This window comes from Dipteris shenzhenensis, chromosome 19 (assembly GCF_047967505.1).
Source record: "Dipteris shenzhenensis isolate YYH24624 ecotype China chromosome 19, Dip_SZ_1.0, whole genome shotgun sequence".
NCBI lineage: Eukaryota > Viridiplantae > Streptophyta > Polypodiopsida > Gleicheniales > Dipteridaceae > Dipteris > Dipteris shenzhenensis.
Window position 1 is genome coordinate 37,977,117 of NC_141614.1, and position 22,366 is coordinate 37,999,482.

The following is a 22,366-nucleotide window of genomic DNA, read 5'->3' on the forward strand; positions in this document are numbered from 1 at the left end:
TGAGTATTTAACACGTATTATCACCATCTCATTCTTTTTCGTGCATTTGCACGATCTCTAAGATGGCACTCGTGTGTCCTCGTAGGGACTCAAAATTCCCTCAATGTGTGTGCAAGATCTCTTGGGTCCTTTGTTTTGTACACAATTTTTCTTCCTATATGTCATCATGAGTTGCAAGCAAGCGATCCCTGGTGGTGTGGTCCTCATGATCGCAGGCATGTTTTTCCAATCACTTCCGCTAGATTCTCCTTCCTAGACATGTCAAATCTCGGTCGAATGCATTGAGAGATAAGGATAAACTTTTCCATGCCATCTTTCCCCCCACTTTCTTTGTTTGGAACGAAGGAGATGAGCCTTCAAAAGGGGCGAAATCTTGTCTTCTTCAGCGCATTAACAACCTGGCCCTTGAGATATTACATGTTTACAAATTTCCTATCTTGAGAGTCCCTTGCACAAATGTCTAATTATAATGCTTTTGAAGTTGAACTTTGACTTCAAAATTTCAAGGAAATCTTGATCTCTAGGCAAGCCAAATAAGTATTCAAGCGATCGACCTTTGGGTGGAGAAACAAATTCATTAAAAAGAATCGTATATTTCTCTGTAATTGTGAGAGTGGAGCAATAGGAAGGGAAGAAGCGGATCATGACAGGTTGACATTGGGTAATCGAAGGAGGAGGCAAAGCTTGTAACATTGTATTTAGAAATTTTGGACTTTTCTCCCAAACTAATAAGCTCCACTTGATATTGACCTAGTAGACTCAAAAAAGGGTGTTTTTGCAACACTATATATATATATATCTTTGCAAATTATGATCTCTAGAAGCAAATATGTAGGTATAGTGAGTGAGAAAGAGAATGTCACGGGAGACATGTGACACACACCTTATCACGTGGCCACATAGGGCTTGATCCTCATATGCCCACCTAATGCTTGAGCCTTCTATTACTAGCTAATTTTTAATTTTTTTTAATTTTATAATTAATTCTTTAATTATTAATTTCTTAATTATTAATTAATTTTTATTACTACTCCTTTTCTATTACTAAATAATTTTTTGATTAATTTTATTACTTCTTGTTAATTCTTTAATTATTAATTACTTTTATTACTAACTAGTTTTTTGCTTAATTAATAATTAATTTCTTAATTTAAACTTAATTATTAATAGATAGAATTGAAGAGTTGTTCATATCAACATAGAGGTGGTGTAAAGATACACCATTTTGGAAAATGATGTATAAGATCATCGAGAGGGGACCGCCACATACGGACATATCTTCTCTTATGCTTCGAAATCTCTTTCTGAGTCATTGACTCTGTTACTGCATCTTTAGTCTGATCAAGTCTACCCAAATAATGTTTGATATGTGCGAGGCTACTGCCGAGGATCATGATACACTTTTCCACATCATACCCATGCTTCTTTTTAAGATTTCGAGTCCTTGATTTCCAACAATGGATGATGCTACTCACCTCCACTTTAGCCGAGCCCTCTTTATTTGGAGCCCATTCCCGTTTCTTTTCCAAATAACCCTCATAAAGTTGTTTCATTGTATACCTCTTTGGGAGATTTTTTATGGTTTGGGTTCATACTATGTTGTGAATGTGCTATCTGAGCAACCTTTGCAACCCAAATACCTAGTCCCCTTGGCCATCCAACTCTGATTCTAGATCTACTGCACAAACGGCAACAAAAAGTTCCTCTTGGATTTCATCGGAGGATACAAACTCTAGCAATGGCTATCAGCCTTCCTACCACAAAATTTACAAGGCAAAAGGCATTGCTCAGCTTCTTCCATATCTTCAGCTATAGTGGAGTCTCTAGCAAATGCAATGTTGAAGGTGACACAAGCTCATGGGATCAAGTCTCTATATTTGCCCAAATGCAACCACTTCATTTTTTCTATATAATACCACATCTAAACCCTCTTCAAGAGTGAAATCCTGCATTGGAAACAAAGATAATTTAATTTAGTAATGAAAAAAATATAATTTAATTTCTTCTAAAATAATTAAAGTGTTTAGGATCTAAACCCTAACCCTAAAGATTAAAATAATAGATTTAGTTAGTATATATTTATTTAAAAAGTATTTAAATTAGGATATTTATTATACTTAATTATAATATTTTAATATTTTAATATATTATGATATATTAAGATCCAAAATATATATTGTAATTTTTAAAACACTTTCATATAAATTAAGATTTAAATATATTTATTTAGTATTAAATATGGATATTTATTTTTAAATATATTAAAATTTTAATATGTTAGCATATATTAAGATTTAAAACATCCAGCATTTGGAACTCTGACACTCTATAGCTGTACATGTTTACCTATAATCTCACACGTGGGGGGACACACACACACACACTGTTATGGATAAATTTGACCAAGGTAAAAGGCATAAATATGTGTGTGCTTGTATGTGTGGCAATAATATAATAAAATATGGTGTGCATAGGGCCCAGGGTTGAGGTGGCAGGGCATGACCATGTGCGACCCTTCCACGTAAGAGGACCCATAAGGTGTGTTGTACATAATCCATGGTAGTTATATTATAAAATCGTAAGGTGGCATGGTTCCTCCATGTGCCACCCTGCCACTAGGTGGCCCCATGCCTGCATTTAGTGAGCCATGGCCCAAGGACCATGGGAGAAGTAATATAAAATAGGTAGATGGATATTTTATTGGATTATTCCCTCCATGTAGGATAGGCCCATGTGGGGGGGGGTGTAGATAGTCCAAGAATGCAAGTTAAATAATGGGGAAAGTAGGATGAGGTGGCAAGATTCCTTGTGCCAACCCTCCAATCATCCTCCTAGATGATTGAACGTATTATAAAATTGGGAAAAGACCAGGGGAATGTCTTAGACTAGGGATATCGGGGATTATATATGTGGAAAAATGAGGCCAAGGGTTGTCGTACACAATTGAGAGTGCTTAACCGCCTAGCCCACATGGGAGACTTTTCCACACACACCATGCATGTGGGAGGATGCATTTATTGGCAGAGACCTCCTCTCTTGGCTATAAAAGAAGGGGGCTATTCCTTGATGGGACACGCTCATTCTTGTAAAGCCACCTAGCTATTACTTTGATTTCCCTCCCCCATCCTTCCTTTCCAATAAAGCATGACTCTCTTCCCTTGATGTCTCCATCTCTACATTCCACCTCCCATCATGTACATGCTCCTCTTCCCCCTCTTCCTTCCCCCTTATGCCATACTCCCCCTCTTCATTCCCACCCCTCTTAATCCCTTTTTCCCACCTATGTTAATGCTTCTTTCCTCACGTTTCCTTTTCCTCCATGGCCCTTGAGCATTGCCATGCCTAGCGTCTAGCCTCATGCATTCATTTCTTTTCTAGTTAATAGAATTGGTGTGGCTGTTGGGATATGAAATCTCCATGGCTAGTGGCATAAAATTCGTTACTCCTATGGCTGGGTGTAGTTCTGCACAGTACCTTTCGTGTGTGGATCTCTGCTTCTGCACCTCCAATGTATTTTATATTCTGTTGTTGCATTGCTTCCTATTGTGTAGGAGGTGTAACATTGCTCCCTCTAGCATTGAACGTTGAGTGTTGTCACTTGAGTGTGGAGTGTTAGAGGTGATCATTGGAGTGTGAAGCATTATCAAACTCATGCATCAAGGTTCTTTCCTTTATCTTACAGATTATTTTTGCACTGTTTGGAGCTTACACTTAGTCCTCCTTGTTGTGGCTACAATAGCAAGGAGCTTAGAGGGGGAGAGAGAGAGAGAGTATTGATGAGAGGTCACAACTTCTCTGCCACCCCTAACTAGCCGACATATGGGCTCCCATATAGCAGAAAGTGAGAGACATAGTTTTTTTTGACAGAAAATGAGTAGCATGAACTAGACTTCTATTTGCAAAAGAAAAACACTGATGCAACGGCAAAAGCCTTCTTGACCCTCCTTTCAAAAGTATAGGACTTCTTATGTGAAAGAGGTGTTTGAAGATCTTGAAACGCGAGAGCTCCAATCCCTGAAACATAAGTTGCTAGCACGAAGAGGTGATGATGTTGGTGGATGGTGTTGAACTTGTCTATATGATATATGTAATAGTACATAATAGGTTATACAATCCCTCTCCTTGTCTCTCCTCCCCCTCCCACTCTTCTTACTCTCTCTTTCTTCTTCTTCTGTGTGTGTGTGTGTGTTATTAACTAGAAAAGAAATCAATGCATGAGGCTAGATGCTAGCATGGCGACACTCGAGGGCCATGGAGGAAAAGGGAATGTGAGGGAAGAAGCGTTAACATAGGTGGGGAAAAGGAATTATGAGGGGTGGGAATGAAGAGGGGGACTATGGCACAAGGGGGAAGGAAGAGGGGGAAGAGGAGCATGTACATGATGGGAGGTGGAATGTAGAGATGGAGACATCAAGGGAAGAGAGTCATGCTTTATTGGAAAGGAAGGATGGGGGGGGGGAAATCAAAGTACTAGCTAGGTGGCTTTACAAGAATGAGTGTGTCCCATCAAGGAATAGCCCCCTCCTTTTATAGCCCAGAGAGGGGGTCTCTCCCAATAAATGCATCCTCCCACATGCATGGTGTGTGTGGAAAAGTCTCCCATGTGGGCTAGGCTGTAACGCACTCTCAATTGTGTGTGACAACCCTTGGCCTCATTTTTCCACATATATTATCCCCCATATCCCAAGTCTAAGATATTCCCCTAGTCTCTTTCCAATTTTATAATACGTTCAATCATCTAGGAGGGCAAGTGGAGGGTTAGCACAAGGAATCTTGCCACCTCATCCTACTTTCCCCATTATTTAACTTGCATTCTTGGACTATCTACACCCCCCCCCACATGGGCCTATCCTACATGGAGGGAATAATCCAATATAATATCCATCTCCTCCTATTTTTGGTCCTTGGGCCATCGCTCACTAATGCAAGCATGGGGCTGCCTAGGTGGAGGGGTGACACATGGAGGAACCATGCCACCTTACCATTTTATAATATAACTACCATAAATTATGTACAACACACCTTATGGGTCCTCTTACGTGGAAGGGTGGCACATGGTCATGCCCTGCCACCTTAACCCTGGGCCCTATGCACACCATATTTTATTATATTATTGCCACACATACAAGCACACACACATATTTATGCCTTTCACCTTGGTCAAATTTATCCAGAACAGTTCCCCACCCCCGGCAAGGAATGCACAGCATTTCCATGACTCGGACCATTACGAACAAAGAAGGGCTTGAGATAACGTTTGTTGATCATTTTTTTTCATATGGCTCATGCAGCTCCTGTACTTGTATAGACCCATTGCTACGTTCCTACCCAGTGGAGCACATCTCTAACTCATCATAGACTGGTCCTAGTACTCATCTTTCTTTCCATGCATCATGCAAGGGTGTATTTCTAACCTATGTATGTATCTTTGATGGATATGATGCTTTGCACAAGCCTAACTTTAGTAAGATTAAGGCCTATGCAAAGTATCAGACACCTCTGCAAAGGATTAGACACCTGGAATATCATTTACACAGTTGGACATGCATATTTCCTTGTTCACTTACTTGAACCTTAGATCCTGCATGAGTATTAAAAGCATAAAATAGACTTCTTGTGTTTTGGATGGGTATGATACTTTGTATAGGCCTTAATGTAATTCTTTCCAAAGTATCATACCCTTGGACCATCATTTGCATGGTTGGACACACATATTTTCTTGTTTTCTTATTGAAACCCTAAACCCTAAACCCTAATTTAATGGTATAAAATTATTTAAAAAATCAAAATGTACAAGTATTTTTTTTAACCCTATCTTTTTAAAATTAAATTGAAAAGAAAATCAAATTGTGAAGATTTCTTTTAGTAAACCCCCATTTTGAGCTATTAAATTGAAAAAAAAAATCCAAATGTGAAATTTAAAAAAATGCAAAAAAATTCAAAATCTATGTGTATTTTTGAAAAAACCTCATTTTTGCTAGTAATTTGGGAAAAAAATAAAAATATCTAGAAAACCCCCATTTTGAGATATAAAATTGACAATGTTTTTCAAATGTGAATTTATATTTTTGGAAAGAAATTTATCTTAAAAAACAAAGTAGAAAGGTTTTCTTTAAAACCCTAATCTTTTGCTATTAATTTTGTTTTCTCAAATTTAGAAATATTTAGATGAAGGTGTGGTTTAAGCCACACCTTCAAAGAAAGCCTTCTCTAAAACAACATATGGCATACGCCATATGTGAATTAATCATTTTGCTCAATTTTGTATATTTTCTCTAAATGAGCTACATGTTCAAAAGAAGGAGGAGATGTGGCATACGCCATATGTGAATTAATCATTTTGCTCAATTTTATATTATTTCTCGAAATGAGCTACATGCTCAAAAAAAAGAGAAGATGTGGCATACGCCATGTGTTTCACATTACCTTCATTTTTATTTTGGACTTTTTTCTCGAATCTCGCTAGAAGTTGGAAGCCTTCCCACTAGCTCGTACTTGTGAAATGACTGACACTCTCCTTTTATATATTCCTAGCCCTTTCAAAAAAACTCTTCCTACCCATCTTTCCCTCTCTTTTACACAAAATTTTTGAATTTTAAAAATTTTCCTTTTTAAAATGGGCTCATGAGCATTGAAAGGATCTAAGATTTGAGCACTTTCTTGGATCATAGATGTGAGGCCTTACAAAATCGTGTAGAAACACAAATCTTTTCACTGGATCAATGAATTGATCTTTTTGAAACAAAATTTATCACACCCTTGCTTTGCAATTAAACTCGTTACAGGGCTAGAATATGAAGAGGTACCTCAAAGTTGGGATAGCAAGCAGCAACTTGCTATACAAGGTGAAGATCCTTTAAGTGGGTTTGAAGAAAAGACTAAAGGAGATTGTTTGCGAACTCGATCAAGCTGTTGGAAAAAAGCGAGAAAAAAGCAAAAGCTCTCTATAGAAACGCTCTAACAATCCACAGAAAGGTACAAAGGTCTGATCTAAAATCCGAGTTGGGATTAACTTCAAGACACCTTCACATTGACACCTTGTTTTCTTTCTTGCATGAGAGAAAATGGAAATCATGCCATCTAATTAAAAATTTGATGAGAACACTACAAGTTATTGGTGGGCTTTTAATGCCTATTTTATAATTTCTAGTTTGGTTTGAATACATTATTTTTCTCATAGGGAGAGGAGGCCAAGGAGGACATAAGGTAGGAGGCAAAGGAGGAGATTAGGATGACAGGGATGAGGAGGAGAAGTAGTTTAGCTTACATTTAGCCACCCTTCGGCATTTTCCCTTTTTTTTAACCTCTCAGTCATTCTTATACTACCCTCTTTCGAAAGGAACTTTTATAATAATACATGGTGAGAAACTTTTAGGCAATTTTGTGATTTTTTATAGCTCAAATCGCGTGTATTTATTTTTGCATTACCTTATTATAAAAGCTACATAGACGGAGAGGATGGGACTAAAACAAGCCAATTTCTATGCCATAAATTCTTTTTGAACGACACAACATCGGTATAGCTATCTAGAGTCAATGGTCATACCAATGCTATCCTTGCTATTGCTCATCGACAGCTATACCGATGTCGCTTCTCAAGATTTTCCTTAGCATCCTGTAAAACCGTCACTTTGCTTTGAATATCACGATTTGAATCTTGTAAGACAATTAGTGCACTTTCTAAAGCACTAACTTTAGTTGTGAGATTTTGCATCAATATTTTAACTTCATCTTTGGCTTGGGAATCGACTATCCTTAGTATCTTAGAACATTCAGTGTCATGCTTTGCTATAACATCTATATTCAATCATATGATGAGTTGGATCTTCAAAGGTAATAAAGCATTTGTTGGAACATTCTTTGATGATATTCTTGTATTTAGTAAGGATGATGAGGAGCATGGGGGCATCTAAAATTTGTATCTGGACTTCTAAAGGAGCATCAACTATATATCAATGCTAAAAATAGCGAGCTCTTTCTCCCTAAATCTTTTTTTTTTGCATATATATCCTATTGGTGCCAATCAAAATGAATCCAAATAAATTGAATGTAATCTAGGAATAGCTTGATTTGAGATCCATACAATGAAGTGTGATCTTTACTCAAATTATGCTCTTATTATGGAAGATTCATTCATCATTTTTCTCATAAAGGATCTCCTTTGCATGATTTATTAAGAAAAGGAATAGTTTTTACATGGAGTAACAAAGATAAATTAATGTTTAAATTGTTACAGGATGCACTAACATCAGCTCGAGTTTTAGTGATACCAAATCTGCATAAATCATTTGTAGTATAAGTTGATGCTAGTGGAGGTTGCATCATCTTTTGCAAGAAGGATATGCCATTGCTTATGAAAGAAGAATACTCAAATATGAGAAGTAAAATATGATGTAAATGAAAAATATTTGCTTCCAGCTATCAATGGTTTGAAAGTTTGGATGCATTAACTACTCGACATTGATTTCTTGATTTATACCAATCATCAAAGTGTATGGTATTTTCTCTCAACCATTCGTGAGTGAGAAACATATATGGTGGGCTAACTTCTTAGCCTCTTTCAATTTTTAGATTGAACATACTCCAGGTAAAGAAAATGTGGTTACTGATGCAATATCTCAAAGGCCACAATTAATCCTATCTCAATAGCTCATCATGACAATCTTACAGTGTGATGAAGGAACAATACAAAGATGATCTTGGATTTTCCATTATTGGACTAGATTAAATCAAGGTGGAGGCCATACATACTATTATCTTTGTGATGGGTATTTGTGGAATGAGAACAAGATCTGTGTAGCAAGAGGTTTAAGGCCAAAAATAATTGAAGAATATCAAAGTCTTGCTTTTACTAGTCATTGAGGATTATCTCCAACTCTTGGACAACTTGAGAGGTACTTTTACTAGTCACAAATAAGAAAAGATATCTTTCCATAGGTTACTTTTTTATTAATTTGTCAAAATTCTAGTATGATAAACAAAATCCTTAAGGACTACATCAATCTCATCACAAGTACCTGCAACACCATGGGAGCATATTGTCAATGGATTTATTAGAGCTTTTCCCAAATCTCCTCAAGGACATGATATGATCTAGATTTTTATTTTATTGATTCAGTAAGTAAGCCCAATTTATGCCTTTGTGAAGAAGACTCTTAAGTCAATGTAGGCAGCAACATTTTTCATGAAATTCATTTTTGTCCATCATGGCATATCTAAATCTATTGTTTCATGACAATTTTTTTTTTTTAATAAACATATCTATTTGATTATTTGGACACTAACTAGAATTCTCATCATCTTATCATCTAGAAATAGATGGAAAAAGTGAGGTAGCTAATATTGTGGTGTTGGAATTATTGAGGTGTTATGTCCATGATCATCCATATTTATGGGGAAAGTATCTACCCATGGTAGAAATCACTTACAATAATACAATCCATTCTTCTATAGGTAAAGCTTGTGCTTGAGATCGTCTATGGGCTACCTTGACTGTTACCTATGTCACTACTACCATTAGCTCCTATTTTGATGCTATTCGATTTTGACACTTATTCCTTAATTTTTTAATGTAAAAGTTTTCCATCGATATTTGTGCCAAAAAGACGTAACATCAAATTTTTTATCGGTATTTGTGTTGATAGAAGTATGTCTACTAGAAAAGTCATCGATATTAACATCAATATTAGCATTGAAAATGCCTCTAAAAAAACACAAAGCATGAAAAAAAGCATCAATATTCATACATGGATAAATTTGGGCAATGTGGAATTTCACCCTACCTAAACCTTGCAAAAATTGAATCGAATTCAAATGTTTTCATAACCAAAAATATATTGTATCAATGTTTTCCTCTGTCCTTTAATTAATTGAAGTGTCACTGGAATATTCATTGTGAGATTGATGCTCATCCTCTCGATCATGGCCAAGTCCCACACATCTTTAGCATGTAGATCGAGGTCTTCAAAAATTAGTGTCTGAGAAACCCTCTCAGGAACTCAAAATATCTCCACTATCTTTCCAAAACTCTCATAGAAGTGGTATTAGAACTTTCCACATATCTATTTCTTGATCTCCCATTTCATTCTCTACTTCCACATCTTCCAATACATGCCGGTTGCTAGGTGCAAATTGAATCACAAACCATCATTAATTATCCACTTGATCGGGTTGAAATAACACCTAAATCAAAAATCCATGATATGTTCATGCAAGCTTGAATGAAGTTGAACGGAAAATGATATCCATAGAAGAAAATGCTTACTTGCTCCTAGTGCATGGGTAGCATGAATGTGTCACCAAGGTCATCCCTTATTTTTGTTGAATCAATGGCAAAAAATCCACTTGGATCCTTCGTGAGCACCTCCGTAGATGACTTTGAACCATGTCACAAACATAAATAACACACTATTCAAAATTTTTGAACTTGTGTAAAGTCCAATTTGAGAAATGGACTAAAAAACAGTCCAAAAATTTTGAATATACTAGTAATGTTGTTTTTTGAACTAGATTTGACAACTCAAAACAAAAGATTTGGTGACTAAGTACTAAGAACATCAATGCATAACCAAATCTCTTACAAAGGTGGTCTACATAAACATCTTCATAACTTTTAATGAATTGAGCTACTATCACCTAAGAACATCAATAGATGACCAATTCTCTTAGAAAGGTGGTGTAAATAAACACCCTTTATTTATAAGTGGTGTGCACACACCTTTATAACCATTTCTTTTAGAAAGGTGGTATACATAAACCCCTTAGAAAGGTAGTGTACATAAATCCTTTTATGTGTAAGTAATGTACATATACACCTCACTTGGTATTAAAAAACACCCTTAACTATAAAAATACATTGACATAAAGTTTAAAATACACCATCAAGTATAAAATGGACCTCATAAACAATCTTTATACACAATAATGAGAGTAAAGAAATCAAAAAAGTAGTTAACTTTTTATTAGATATTCGCTTTACATAGAAGTTCAAAACTTTCGAAGTTTAAAACTTGTGGTTACAAAGCCATCAGCCATCATGTTCCTCAGTAACAATGTCCTCAATGCCAAGCCCTTAACTACCAGGGTCCTAACTAATAGGCTGCTCTAAGATAGTACCAATGTCCTCAATGCCCCTTGACTATGAGGGTCCTAACTAATAGGCTGCTCTAAGACTAGAGTCTCAGTAGCAAGGTCCTTAGTAGTTTGCTCTATAGTTCCAACCACCTGACTAGTAGGCTGCTCTAGAGTCTCATGACCAAGTTCTTGGTGAGTAGGGTCCTGCCTACTAGGTTCTTGACTAGTAGGCTGCTCTGGAGTTTGTAAGGTCATGGTTGAAGAACCATCTATGCCTCCTAGTAACTCCTCCTAGTCATGCTTTGCCTCATCCATACCTTCTTTGCATAAGGCTTCCTTGCTTGATCCACTTGCATGTCCTTCACCCAAGATCAAGGGTGCCTTCCTCACTTTTAATTTCAAGGGAAGTGCTTCCACCTCTTTAGCCTTACCTTTTCCTATGACATGCTGCACTACTACTTCTTGCTACCACGAGCCTTCCTGTATGATGAGTGGAACCTCCTTGGCTCTAGTTGATAGTTGATCATCCTTATTCTTTGTGCAGATTTCTTCTCGGTGTAAGTCATCGAATGCAGTGCTTTCATCCTCATCATCACCTGAGCTAGAATCATCACCCTTAGACTCACTACCCTTGTCTTTGAAAATTTCCTCACTACCCTCTTCTTTGACATTTTCCTCTTCAAAGAAGCTAGTGCAACTGTAATATGTGTCAAAGAACTTAATCCGATGGGGGGTATCAATGACATTTACATTTCTACCTTGGCATAGCAATTTCTCAATAGGTAAACCCATTCGATACAATGCTACTTCCCACCCATCATTCAGTAAATTCTTTGTCATCTCTAGTATCACATCAGGATCCATCGGCTTTCTGTAATCCACCATTGTTGCATCAAGCTTAACCTTATTATCCTCAAAGTAATGAAGCTCGAGAGTCCTTAAAGGAATTTTGATTAGATTACCACCACCCCTGGATAAGAAGCACATCAAGAAAGGTTGCAAGACTTGAATGGTAGTGCCTTCTAAGATAGTCATATGATTGCATAGGACTATACCATGGTATACTTTTGAAAGTAAATACCCAAATGCAGATGTCAAACTCGCATACAAGGCATCTGTGATGCCAAAAATTGATATTTTTTACTTGGCATTGGTATTGCTTTCTTCTATGTTTGATAAGAGTTTGAGTATCAAGTGATAGCCTAGCGGCTCTCACTTATTTCTATTTTCTAAGATATTGTATGGGATTGAGAAGATGAGTGGAATGGATCATTGTAAATACCATGTGTATGAATGATAAATACCTTGGTATGGGGTGAGAGTTATTTGTGTATGGGATATTATGGGGTTTTTAGAAAATAGAAAGAGTGAGTCATATAAAGAGGTGGGCTCATGTCCATGTGTTCCAATAATATAAGAGAGGCCACATGCCAAGCATGTGGAAGGCATGTGGAGGAGTGTGGAGTGAGGAGGAATCCTTCTAGAATTCCTATGTGGAATAAGGAGGATGTGGACATCTGGAAAAGAGAGGGTCCCTATGGGCTCGATGTGGGGAGACTCTTGACTTTCTCAATATTTTAAGAGTCTTGAGCATCTTTTGATGGGACACATGGCAAGAGTAGCCAAACAGGATAAGGATGGTGACATACGAGCTTATGTGATTGATCGGGAAAGGAATTTACAGGCAGCAATTGTAAATGGGTGAAGGAGGGTCACAAAATCTCTATAAAAGGAGCCCTCCTCTCCCTTGTTTGTCATCTCTTCCACCATTAGGGCTCATGTTGCTATAGCTCTAGTCTCCTCAAGCCATTTCCATGATCCTTCTCTCCCTCTTGTAGATATTCTCTTATGTAGACCCTTGAGTCCATCTCTCTCTAGTTCATTCTCTCTCTATGAGTAGTCTTGGAGCTTCCGCTCCCTCTTGTACGTATGAAACCTCTTCTTTGTGTTTATAGTATTTTGAGTTGCATTGGAGTGGAGCCTTACTCTATTGGTAATGAAGGTCACTTCAGGTTCTCTCTCTTGAGTGTCTCTTCCCTTTTTCCATGGCTTTCTCTTCCAAAGTGCTCAGAAGTGTTGTCTATTCGGCCGCTCATTGCGCATACATGGTTTATCTATTTCCCAAGCCATAAAGGGAGCTCTTCCTTCCCTCCTAGGCGACCTCTATGGGACTTGGATTGTTGATGAAGTCTAATCATAGAGGTAGTATTCTCCCAAGTTGGCACCATTAGGAGGAGTAGGTGTTTTTCATGACAATTTGACCCCCTATCAGTATTTTGCTCATAACTTTTTGCCCGGTGGTTCGATTTGGATGAACTTATATCAACACGAAGATCTCTTCAAGCAGCATCATCCTTCTTCATTTATTATATTAGAATCAAAACCAAAAATCTATGACTCTCTATGTGTGACTGTTTTCTTTCCAGACAGTTTTTACCCCCGTCGAGTAAACTATACATATCTTTCCGATCGCTTCTCTGTTTCTTATGAAACTTATATTTGAGTGAAGCCCATTTTAAGTGCATCTGGATATGTATTTTAATATATTATATCATGTATTTGCTGAAAGTTATGGGTCTCTATGTCTTATGACAATTTAGAAAGTGTTTTGAGCTAAGTGTGAAGATGTCTATGAAGGAGTTGTAATGTTTCCTCAGAACCTACCCATCCGACCCAATCAGCCCATTCAAACTCCTCGATATATATCAGTTCATGTCATGTTGAGCCGCAAGATCTTCTTTCAACAACGTATCGCTCTTCTCTTTGGCATAGACCGGCTTGCTGAGATTATGGCCTTCGCTAATCCTTTCCTTCTCCCTATGCTCTAGTACAACATCACTTGGGATGTTACCTAAGAGTGCTCTCAATAGAAGCAGGAACGAAAGAGGGAGAGAGAGAAACAGAGAGCCACACAAGTTTTGGTGGGTGCAGAACACCCTAATCTTCTTTTTCATTCATTTATATATGTGTTTGAGTATTGTATATAACTGGGGTAAAGGCACAGTGACCTTTAACCCCCACAACCTCCCACTTAAAGGACAATGTGCCTTTAAGGGAGAACAACCAGAGAGCATACTATCCAATGCCCATTAATACATGACAATACTGAAACTGCTGACTAGGTAGACTCTTCGTCAGCATATCTACAGAGTTATCATCTGTATGAACCTTGACAAGCTCTATGCACTTGTCCTCAAGTACCTCCCTGATGAAATGGTACCTGACCTCAATGTGTTTGGTCTTTATATGAAAGATCGGACTCCATGCTAGCTGAATAGCACTCATAGAATCACTATGCAATGTCGGTACACCTGTAGGAATCCCCAAATCTCCCACTAGTCGATCAAGCCATATAGCCTCCATGCAACCCTCTGTGGTTGCAACACACTCAGCCTCTGTGGTAGACAAAGCAACGCACTTCTTTGCACGAGACATCCACGACATTACACCACCTGCAAAGGTGAACACATAACCAGAAGTGGATCTCCTACTATCCACATGCCCTGCATAGTCTGAATCTGTGTACCCAAGTACACACATGTCTCCTCTACCAAAGCAGATGCACATCTCCTTGGTACCCTTCATGTACCTCATGATGCACTTAACTGCCTCCCAATGCCTCTTTCTTGGATTAGCCATATACCGGCTAACAACTCCCAGTGCAAATGCGATGTCTAGTCTAGTAGCTATCATAGCATACATAAGACTCCCAACCACTGATGCATAAGGAACCTTGGCCATCATGGCCCTCTCCTCATCTGATTTGGGACTATCTGTATGACTCAGTTTCACATATGGAGGCAATGGAGTACTCGTTGCCTTCCCCCCTCCATATTAAAATGCTGCAATACTTTTGTAACATACTCCTTCTGTGAAAGCCAAAGGAGTTTCCTACTCCGATCACACATGATGCGCATACCAAGAATATGACCTGCAAGTCCCAAATCCTTCATATCAAAGGCCTCGTGTAACTTGGCCTTTAATGCATCTAGCTCATAAATATTCTTGCTAGCCAATAGCATATCATCCACATATAGTGCCAGGATTATCAGGCTATTATCCTTAGCCCTTTATCCTTAGCCCTTTTAGTGTATAGGCAGTGATCAATTTCACTCCTTCTAAAACCTTGGGACCAAATGAAGGCATCAAACTTCTGATACCATTCTCTAGGCGCTTGCTTAAGACCATAGAGACTCTTCTTTAGCTTGCAAACTAAATGCTCTTTGCCCTTTTCTTCAAAGCCTTCCGGCTGCACCATGTAAATTTCCTCATGCACATCCCCATGCAAGAAAGATGTCTTGACATTCATCTGCATAAGTTCCATATCCTCTACTACCACTAGTCCAAGCATGCATCTTAGTGTGGTCATCTTCACAACTGGAGAGAATATCTCATCAAATTCCACACCCTTCTCTTGCTTGAACCCTTTAGCGACTAAACGGGCCTTGTACCTAGGCACATCATCACCTTTGAGCTTCATCTTGTAGATCCATTTACATGGCAATGCTTTCTTTCCATGTGGCAAAAAAACCAAGTCCCAAGTCTTATTCTTCATAAGTGAACTCATCTCTGATTGCATAGCATACTCCCACTTGCATTGATCCTCGCGCATCATAGCCTCTCTGTAGCAAGAAGGCTCCCTGCAATCAATAAGCATCACATAGTCTACCCTTGGAACAAACCTATCAAGCGGTGTAGACACTCTAGATGATCTTCTCAAGGGCATTTCACCCACTTGCATATCAACCACATTTGGCTCATCATTTCCACCAATAGATGATCCATCATCTACCCTTGATTGTATACCTGTGGGAGTACTTGGTGGTACCATTTCTTGCACATTTGGTGCATGGACAGCTTGTTGTCTATCAACATATGCAGGTGGATTCATATCCTGGAAAGTGATTCTCCTCATTTCCACATCCCTCATGGGTGCCTTATGCATCTTCTTCTCATTGAAGACTACATCATGGCTACGTATGATCTTCTTTGCTTCTGGATCTTAGAGACAATAGCCCACCTCTCCACTTTCACCATAACCCAGAAAGATGCATTTCCTAGACTTAGGATCTAGCTTCTTTCGAAGCTCTTTTGGCACATGTGCATATGCCTCACACCCAAATATACGCAAATGAGAGTAAGAGGGCTTCTTGCCACTCCATGCCTCTTTAGGAATACCACCATCCAAACTCTTACTAGGTGATCTATTGATCACATGCACTGTAGTATTCAGTGCCTCAGCCCAAAAACCACCAGAAAGACTTGCATTGGAAAGCATGCATTGCAACCTTTCTTGATTGGTACGGTTCATATTTTTTGCAACTGCATTTTGCTCTACAGTACGAGGGGATGTGAGCTCCCTCTTAATCCCACATGTATCACAGAAATGCTGAAAGTCATGAGAGAGATACTCTCCACCATTGTCAGGACCGTAGGCATTTAAGCATTCTACCTGACTGATTCTCAACCAAGGCCAGCCATTTTTGAAATACCTGGAACACATCACTCTTCTGAGCTATAGCATAAGCCCACACTTTCCTAGGTGCATCATCAATGAATGTCACATAGTATTCAGCCCCGCCTAATGACTGTGTAGGCATGGGACCACATACATCTGAATGCACCAAATCAAGCTTTTTAAACTCTTTCTTTCCCCTTCTTTTATGGGCTGATTTAGTCTGCTTCCCATAGAGACAGTGCTCACAAAATTCAAAATCAGAGAAACTCAAATGTGGTACATAACCCAAATGGCATAAGAGTTTCATTCCATTCTGGCTCATATGCCCCAACCTGCAATGCCACAAAGAAGTACATGGCTGCTTGGTTATTACAACAACATGATCAAACACCCCTGATACATGTAAGGGATACAAAGTCCCACACTTGGCACCCCTGGCCAAAAGCATAGAGCCCTTCTGAATTTTCCAACTCTGAAAGCCAAAAGTGGTGTGAAAACCAGCATCATCTAGCTGACCCACTGAAATAAGACTCTTGGTCAACTTAGGCACATGTCTCACATGTTTCAAAACAAATGCAGACCCATTTGCAAAAGAAAACTTTATGCCACCTGCTCCCACTATGTCACATGCATAGTCATTTCCAAGATGCACACAACCTATCTTTCCACTGTCATAACTGGAGAACCATTCCCTATGGGGAGTAACATGGAATGAAGCACCAGAATCCAAAATCCAATCCTGGGAATATGCATCATCTGAAGTGGTAAGCAACTCTGCAAATAAACTAGACATGAAGAGAACGTCATTGTCACTATCATGTGTGACTGCATTGATCTCCTCAATCTTCACTTTTCCTTTGTCCTCCCTTGGACTCTCTTCCTTCTGATTTGTGCCCCAATTTGCATTCTTTTTCTTATCCTTTTGCTCTCTTTTTAGCTTGTAGCAATCCTTTTTTATATGGCCTACATTTCGTTCATTTCCTTACTCCACCGTGCTTGCATTCCTTTCAACACCCACACCCACCTCCAAGAGGAACTCATCTCCAAGCAAATTACATCTCATCTCCAAGCATACGCATTCATCTCTAAGAATACAAGAGAAGAGGGTGAAGAAGGAAGCCACAAGAGAAGAAGGAGAAGAAGCTTTTGAGAAGAAAGAGAAGAAGGTTTTCATACCTCTATCCACGGTAAGTCTCTTGTTAGTTGCTCTTCTCTCCCAATCTATGATGCTTCTTGTACTTGTGGAAAGTTATTCTCTTCAGATTCATCCTTTGTCCCATGCAAGAAATAATGTCTATGGGTACTTTTGTTCTATCTCGAGGTGGTCTATCGTTGTTAGCTTTTGTCGAGATTCATTTGTCGGAGCGCATCTAAAAGCGCGTCAAACTGTATTCTGAACTATGCAACTGCGCATATAGACACACTGTTAGCCATGTTTGTAGACGCACTGCGATAATTCTATATTCTATCCTTCTTCTCCTTCTTCTTCTTCTTCTCCTTCTCCTTCCCCTTTCGCTTCCCATCTCCCTTCTCCTTCCATTCTCCATTCTCCCTTCTCCTTCCATTCTCCCATCTCCCTTCCCCTTCCATTCTTCCTTCTCTTTCTTGATCCTTCCCTTCTCCTTTCCCTTGCATGCTTGTTTAAGTCGAATTTTCAATGCCTTAAGCATTCATGAGGAAATAAGGGATTGCATGAGGGAAATTGGGACTGCAGCATGAGGTCGGGATAGGGAAAGAAGGCATGCATGATGGAAATCACGGGATTGCATGAGGGAAATTGGGAAATTGGCATAAATCTTTTATATATACATATGGAAAGAGGGTATGCAGGATGGAAAACACCCCTCTTACTTATTTCTTTCTTCTCTTCTCTTCTCTACTCTTCTTATCTTCAACCCTTCTTCTCTTCTCTTCTAATCTTCTTCTCTTCTTTTTTGCAGTTCATCATGTGGCCAGGAAGCTCTTTAGGAGCCTCGCTTGACCCTCAAGATGCCTTATTACAGTAGTTATATAACATTTTGGGGCACCCTCCCACTCCACAGGAGTTATATATATACATGATGATCACTCAAAACACCCGTCATGAGTCGAGAGTATAGACTCCAAACCACCCGATACCCACACCACCTAAAATTACTCTTGTGGAGTCGAGACAACCCAATAGGCGACAGAGCCACCAGCCTTCTCCCCGATCATCAAGAGTCCCTTCTCCCCTGCAGTCTGGAGTCCCTTCTCCCTTGTGGTCTGGAGTCCCTTCTCTCTTGCAGTCAAGAGGTCCTTCTAGATCGTAGAGCCACCAGCATACTCCCATGCAGTCGGGAGCCCCTTCTCAATAGGCAAGTGCCCATCATAGTAGCTAGTCATGAGATGGCGGCAAGCATAGTAGCAGGGAGAGATCTAGCATAGGATGCATGGCCCAGTGCTTTGGGGGCAACACTGGGGGCGGTGAGGATTTAGATGTAGACATGCCAGAGGGTGGTGGTACGATCTTATCACTGAGATGGGAGGCATCTTGCAAGATGCACTGGGAGGGACATCATATGCAGGAGGTATCCCAATCCATCCAGTGCTGAGTTCACTGACAAATGGGCAAAGACAAGGATTACCATTATCCTTGCCACAATAAGAGGTCTTTGCTTAAGAGGCAAGCACTAGCCAAGATTGCCAGGAGAGAGGGAGGTCAACCACCAAGCCTATCCTCAACATGTTGTACTTGAGTTCTTGAGTGCTCACATGCAGAGCCAAACACTTGTGATTGGTTTGTAGAGAAGCTTCAAAGTTTTCCTTTCTTTCTTCTCTAAGGTGTAACCTTAGGACACATGGTAGCCGATGGCAAAGACATGTGGCAAATAAGCCCATGACCTGGGTTAAGGCTATATATAATGGGTTATGTTTATGGTTAGGTTCAGTTGCATGGTTTAGTGGGACCATGGTTAAGTTTATCTAGCCTTGGGTTAACTCAGTTGAGTTGTCAAGCACAATTTGTAAGCTGCATGTGAACAGCCTATGCCACATCATCAAAGGCCACCTCTTCCTCATAAAAACTTCGACCAGTCGTAACTTTCAATCCAGAAAGAATTTGCACACGCTCCAAAAAGAAAAAGTGATCCTCTTTTCGAGCTCTACGTGCTTGTCAAATCAAAATCATTGTTAGCAATTAGACACTGCCATATTTGAAAGTATCTTCAACTGGTAAGACCTTTGCAATGGTGATACTCACCCCAACTATTGAGATGTTCACTGGGGAAGGATTTCACAATTGGTCTACACAAATGATGTATCTTTTGATGCATCAAAAGCTTTGGAAGACTATAAAAGAAGACATTCCCACTATACAAAATGATGCCTGGAAGGAAAAAGACAAAGCAGTACTATCACTCATTGGTTTGCACTTGGGTCCAAACATAATTCATCATATAGAAGACAAGGACCATGCCAAAGATGCATGGGATGAGTTGAACACAATGTTTGATGCAAAAGCCAAAAACCAAGATATTCATCTTAAGATTGAGTTCTATGGTTTGTACATGAGCTTCAATGAATCAATGGCACAATTTGTCAATAAAATCAAAAGCATCATCACCCAAATAGAAGGCATAAATGCAAATGTAGGGGAAAAATATGCACTTGGAATCCTCCTTAAAAGCATGCATGCAAAGTACAGTGCACTGACAACCACTCTGAAGAATCTTCTAGATCCAAAGTTTGAGGAATGTGTATCCTCTTTTCTTGAAAAATAAAGAGAGTTGAAAGCATCAACATCGACATCTACATCAATACGCATTAGCAATAATAAAGAATAAGCATTGTTGAGTAAAACATCAACGAAGTGTTATCAATACGAAGGGATGGGTCACTATCAAAGTGACTATAGACTGAAGAACAAACCAAGTGTCACCATTGCAAGCAGCTAGGACACAAGGAAGAAGATTGCAGATTGAAGAACCAGCAGGTCAACTATGTGGAGTCATCATCAAGCCATGAGCAGAATGACAAGAACATGTATTGAGAAGCAAAAACCTTGCCATCTTTAGCCCACATGTTTGTAAATCGAGCCTAACCACCTGAGAGTAGCTATGAAAACACCCAGGGGAGGATTCGATCTTGTAATACCCACCTTAAGTAGCAATGTATGCACTAAGGGGAGGTGATGGATTTGTAACTCACATCTGACCACCTTGCGATAGCCAATGAATCATGGCACCGAGGGGAGGTGTTGACATATGGTGCCATGAGCACATATTAGAGGCTAAGGTATGGTATAGGAATGTATTAAAGTAGCCACCCTAGGATGTGGATCGAGGACATCCACAAGGAGAGATGTGGATTAGAGGATCCCACAAGTGTTGACTAGTGTAAAGGATCTCTCTATATAAGAAGCCTATCTTGTATTGTTGAAAAGAGATAAACATTTTCTATCTCCCTCTCATGTCTTATGTAGTGTGCTTTGAGCCTCCTTAGTTCTTCTCCTAATCTTGTGTACACTAGGCTTAGTGGCGATCATATATTGGATCTTTCACAACCCTCGCAAGAGATGAGTGCCAGTCTAAAACACAATACAAAACAAATATTAATTAATAAAAAAAGACTACAGCACATAACTCTCGCAAGAGACATGAGTGCCAACCTCAAACAAAAGGGAAGAAGTTACCTATGAAGGGTGAGTGGGATGGTACGTAAGGTAATCTAGTAGGTGACGTAAGCAAGTAGGAGGTAGGTAAGGTTAACAAGCAGGTAGCTAAGGTGGCAAGTAAGGCAGGTGGCAGTATTCATACAAATACTAAAAATGGGAGTGGGTCCTATTTTTATACTACATTTATTCGTACGAATACACTATAGTTATTTGTACAAATACTGTTATTCAAACGAATGACTTATTCATATGAATAAAATGGGAAAAAACGGTTTAAGCATTTTAAATCGCAAAAAATGCATATTTGGGCATTTTTTTCAAATCATAAAAGAAAACGGGCGAATTAATTCAACTAATTAGATCAGCATAATGGGTTCATACATGGACGGAGTATTCACAAAGCCATACTTAACATGCTTTTGGTGGTTGAGGCGATGGTTGCTAATGATCATCAATTTTTGCTTCTAAACCTTAATATCGAAATAACATATGCTAGAGTCAACCGGGCATTTATGCCCAAAAGAATGTCTAAACTCGGGCAATTCCCTTTATGATGTTCTCTTCGACAGGTTGCCATTGGCGTCCCTGCTTTTTTCCATAGTGACGGAGCCTCTTCTTCATCAGATAGATTACCATGTGCAATGGGGCTTCATCCGAGGACTCCCTCTACCTGACAATAGCCAATTTATAGCCCAATTTTTCATGGATGACTACAAATCTGGTGGTGGGCAAAAGGATGACCTTGACTATTTGCTCAACATCTATGCAAAGTTTTCTTAAGTATCAAACTCAAGGATCAATACTAACAAAACCATACTTTTGTGGCTTGGCAATTCTACACAACCGGATTGGCTACCTAGCTACTACTACTATCACACTATCCCCCATGGCAAAGTGTTCAGATACTTGGGTTGCCCATTAGGATTAGGGTAACACTTAGACAAAGAGCAGACTGATGCTTCAACACAATTCATTGGGTATTTCATAAGGGGAAGGTCAAGGCACTTTCCCTACTCAGGAGAGTTCCTATCCTTAATCATATTATCCTACGAGCTATAATATACATATCTACCATCATCTCATTTTCAAAAGTGGCATTCATGTCCATCGAGGGAGTCTTTGTGGCTTGATCGATGGCATTCCATTCCATGGTAGTATGTCAGGTTTCCTAAGAAAGAGGGTGGGCTGGATATTAAATCCTT